We start from the raw sequence: 4,852 nt of genomic DNA, 5'->3' as shown, positions 1-4,852 counted from the left end.
TATATATAATTCTTTTGGTACAGGGTCTTGCTACACAGCTCAACAAATGGGTATTTTGTACACACTTCGTATTTCTGGTTTTTCTTTTGTTTTTTCATCAGTTCGTACATGTTATTTATTTTTGATGATATAGAAACATTCACCTGCTTCAATGCAGAACAGTAAATACTTTTAAAGCAAAATTGGGGTAGGAAGAGATTACAAAGGAAGCCCCTTCCCTTCTTTCCTTTCCTGCAAAGCAGCCTTAGCAGTGTGAGACTAATGCAGTCCTTAAGATTGTGGTTCTCAAAGTTTGGTCCTGATGGTCAGCTTCAATGTCACCAAGGAACTTGCTAAAAAATTAGAAATTCTGGCAGTGACTCTAGCAATTTGTTTCTTTTTTAGTGTATTTGCTTGTTGCAGGGTCTCACTACGCATCTTGGACTCGTGGTGATCCTCCTGCTTTCAGCCTCCCTAGCGCCGGGATTACAGGTGTGCACCACTATGCCTGGTCTCTGGCTGGCTCCGCCTACCCTGGGGGCGGGGCTGGCATAGCATGTGGTGCCGGGGATCGAACTGTGGTCCCTGTGCTTGCCTAAGCAGGCACTTAGTCTGCTGAGCTATCTTGTTGGCCCCTAGCATTCTGTTTTAATAAGACTTCCAGGTGCTTCACTCAGCATTTTCAAACTACAATGAGGATTGAGTTTTCCTTCGCTTACCCCAGAATATTTTGCACTTGAGATCCTGTACTTGATCCTAGCCAAAAGGCCAAGTAGTGATTATTATTATTTTGGGCTTAAGAAAGATCCAGTGCTGTCCCCGATCTCATTCTTCCTCTGGTCTTTCTTGCATTGAAGAAACTTCTTCTGTTAGGCTGATGCTCCAGTGCGCACGAAGGAAGCACTCCTGGTCCGCAGGTCCTGACACCTCGCTAGTCTCTGCAAGTCTCCTCAAGGGTCTGGGTGCATGGCCCTATGGATGCATGCTCACCTTTATTCGTTCTGTTTTTATTCCTTATTCTCCATCTCAAGAATGTATTTTTAATATGTATCCTTTTGGCATGTACTTCGTAGTATGTGCATTGTTTTGGGCACGTATATTTCTGGTAACATAAGCGGCATTATGTTACGTTCTACCATCACATAGATGGTACTGTAGACCCACCCACGTTCCCATACGCTCATTGCGTTAGCAGCTTCCAGCCGCTCTTCTCCGCAGTGTGCGTCCCCTGTCTTCCCTGATGGGCTTCCAAACTGCCTCCTGCTGCCTGGCTCCACGAACTGTGCTGTGGTGAAGGTCCCTGGCCTGAACCAGCCAGAGAACCGCTGCATCAGCTGACCGGGAAGATGTGCTTCAGCCAATGTATGTTTGCTCAGGATCAGAGGCACCTCCTAAAAGGACTCCTCCCGGAGGCGGAGAGCAGCCAGGCTGTGCAAATGAGGATGAGGAGGGCGTGGCGGCTTCTAGGTGCAGCGTGTTTCCCCATCTATCCCCGCCGGTCCTGAGTCTGTATTCCCTAGCAGAGAAGCCGGGCAGGAAGAGCGGAGACATCGTGGACCACACATGCTAGTTGGATGCTTTTCTCCTGCAGTGTGTTTGGGGCATTCTGCAGTTATTTTGCAGCAGCTGAGATTTTATAATGGAGAAAAGCAACCAAGTGTGGACTTTCACTGTTCCTGTGACTCCAACCCCATTCTCAAGAGTTTGAGATATGGGACAATATGTGACCCAGGAATGGACCTGTGGCCTTTTGAAGTGGTTTTGTCTGCTGCAATTGTAGGCTCTGGGTTATATAACCACACATCACACATTGAGTTGGTACTTTTTTTTTCTTTCACTGGACTAAGGACAATTTAATGTTTTTATGTACAGAAACCTCAAGAGTACATTTAGCCCAGTTTAGTGGCAAGCTCCTTAGCCTTCGCCTTCTCCAGCTTGGCAATACGAGCCACAGATTTTGAACCCAGAATGTGGCCTCCCCAGTGATGGTGGATATCATTGTATCTGTCACTGTAGTCAGTCCTGATGGCCTCCACCAGCTTAGCCAGTGGGCCTTTGTCTTCCGAGTTGACTTGCATGAAGGTGACAGTGGTACAGGTCTTCCTGTGGACCAGACGCCCCAGCCTGGGCTTCCCCTTGATGATGCAGTAAGGGACCCCCATCTTGCAACACAGGGCAGGGAGGAACATGACCAGTTCGATGGGGTCCACGTCATGTGCAGTCACCATGAGCTGAGCCTTCTTGCTCGTACCAGAGTGGTGACAGTGTTGACTCCTGCCCTGAGGACCGATGGCCTCTTAGTGGGGACATCCCCTTTGCTAGCAGCTGTCTTCTGTGCCCAGACCAAGAGCCTCTGCTTCTTCTCTTGTTTGGTCTCTGGTCTGTACTCGTGGGTGAGCTTGGTCTCTGGTCTGTACTCGTGGGTGAGCTTAAGCAGATGGGTAGCTGTTTGGCGGTCCAAGGCCTGGGTGAACTAGTTAATTGCATGGGGCACCTTCAGCCGCTTGTACAGGACGGCCCTCTGTTGCTGCAGCTGGATGTAACGGGGCCATTGACAAAGTGGGTGAGGTCTCTCTTGGGCTGGATGTCCTGTCCAATGCCAAAATTCTTTGGCTTCTTCTCAAACAGGGGATTTACCACCTTCTTGGCTTCTTGCTTCTTCATGACAGCATGGGCTGGAGCCACCTTCTTGCCCTTGGCCTTCTTCCCTTTCAGCATCCTAGCCAGCTGACAGAAAGAGACTTACAGAAGGAGTTGTCTTGAGTTGGTATTAATATCATGTGATAGAGCTTGTGACCCACCCACAACCTGATAGAAATTCATGAGACTCCAATACAAAGCTGACCTTGAAAATGTATTTTTGCAGAGGACCAAGGACTTAATAATACAGGTTTACAGCACTAGAAAGAGAAATAGAGATCTATATTTATCAACACAGCTTAATCATGGCTGAAAAGACCCAGTGCAAGTTCTGTGTTTGGACTGAAGTCATTGAGATGTGTGTTTATTGCCGCACCCTTTGGGCCCGTCTTAAAGGAGGGTAGACGGTGCTTGGGATAGTCTTTTCTTTTCTTTTTTTGGCCCCATGACTGTGATCCCCATGTAGTTCTGACAGAAACAACTCCATTCTGGAACATACTTCAAGGGACTTTTAATCCCCTAAGTAAATCACTGTTCTGGATTATCCAAGTACATGCTCTGGGATGCAATGTTTCACAAGATTTTCCTTTAATAAATCCCACTGGGCTGTCAGTGAAGCCTAATTAGTTTGCTTAATTGGCATGTTCTGTGCGAGGAGCTCAAGCCGACTGCTGATACTAGAGCGTCTGCACTCTGTTTAGAGCTTTGACTCTTGGTTTCTGGCAGTTGTTACAGTATTTACCCAGGCAGATGGCGGATGGCCCCTTCATCCCAATGACTTGTGCCCCTGAAAGAAGACGGGAAATTCATGCTCGAAGCAAGGATCTTAATTAATTCTCCAGAACATGGCTTTACAACTCAAACAAGTTCAGTTTGCAGTTTTATAGCTACCATGATGTAACTCGGGCCTCTTATACATCGTTAACTTGCATCAGATTGCAGGTATCTGTGGGCTGTGCTGGGCTCCCACTTAGACTGCTTTGTACGTTGTCCCTCCAGGGCCATCCAGAGGCCACCTCCCTGTGAAGCTATCTGTGATCACCACCTGCAAGAGGGCACGTGGCATCATGGCAAGACAGGGTGTTTGAAAGCGGGGCTTAAATTTGCACCCCAATTCTACTAATAGTTAACTTTGTGTTGTGCAAGCACCTTATACTCTCTCTCTCTCTCTCTTTTTTATTTTACAGAAGGGTCTACAGGATGTTCAGGGTCTCACTACTAGATCGGACTCATAATGATTCTCCTGTTTACAGCCTGCCAAGTGCTGGGATTACAGGCGGCTGCCAACATGCCCAGTCTCAGTTGCTGTCTCAGCGTGCTCCGGGGGTGGGGATAGCGCAGCAGGCCTGGGGATTGAACCCCTGACCCAGAGGCTGCTTGCAGGTGCTTTAATCCGCTGAGTTACTTGGCCATCCTATACCCACGTGCTTGTGAGGGGCGGTACGCGGAGAAGCAGGTAGGTGTCTGGCAGGCAGGGGAGATAACACAAGAGCTCCAGCCTCTCTCCCAGAACTCCATCAAGGCTCTGAGTTCTCACAGTTCTTGACCCGGAACTCACTGCATTGAGAGCTATACAGCTAGTGGCCACAGTTAGTGTGCTTTCCTCTGAGGCAGTACCTAGGGACTGAGTCTTGGACCAGCACTTGACAGGACTGTCCTTCCTGCTTCTGTGTCCTAGAAGTCAGGAGGTGGTCTCAGTTGCTGCCTGCGCTGTGCTGCCTGTGTTCTTTCGTGGATGCTTGGGCTGAGTCACCTGGGAGCACTGAGGCCTCTTGCCCAGAGTAGAGGCAGGGTCAGGCATCCTGCCTTTGTCTTTGTCCCTCCCATGTCACTATCTTGGAAGAAGCTAAGCTGTGTTAGGAACATGGCCCTCACATTCCACTAGTGGCGGTACTGAGGTACAGACAGGCAGGTGGTTGATGGATGGACAGAGTGAAGTGAAAATAAGTAGATAGGGAAGAGGCCTGAAGTGTTTCTCTCCAGTTCTAGTGAGATGCATTCTCATGGCCCGTGGCCTCATTTTATATGTCTGTCTCCATTCTACCCTTGTCCCAGCTTGCGTGCTGTTCCTCCTCCTCTTGGGAGAGTATCGGGTAGGGATGTCAGTGCAGTGGTGGGGCTAGGTTTCCACCCAGTGCAGGCTGGAGGCCCCGTTACTTTGAGCTTTATTAGAAAATTTCTCATGCCACTGAAAGGAGCACAGTTCACTTCCTACCTCAAGGGGATGTGCTGT

At 48.8% G+C, this 4,852-nt stretch overlaps 1 pseudogene; it reads right to left on the bottom strand.

Moving 5' to 3' along the window:
- Positions 1 to 1,868: 1,868 nt before the first annotated feature.
- LOC101574369 lies at positions 1,869 to 2,697 on the bottom strand (annotated as a pseudogene).
- Positions 2,698 to 4,852: the final 2,155 nt, after the last annotated feature.

The sequence above is a fragment of the Octodon degus genome, unplaced genomic scaffold (assembly GCF_000260255.1).
Source record: "Octodon degus isolate 3935 unplaced genomic scaffold, OctDeg1.0 scaffold00049, whole genome shotgun sequence".
Classification (NCBI taxonomy): domain Eukaryota; kingdom Metazoa; phylum Chordata; class Mammalia; order Rodentia; family Octodontidae; genus Octodon; species Octodon degus.
Note: the sequence above shows the minus strand (reverse complement) of the source record. Positions and strands in the feature narration are given on the sequence as shown.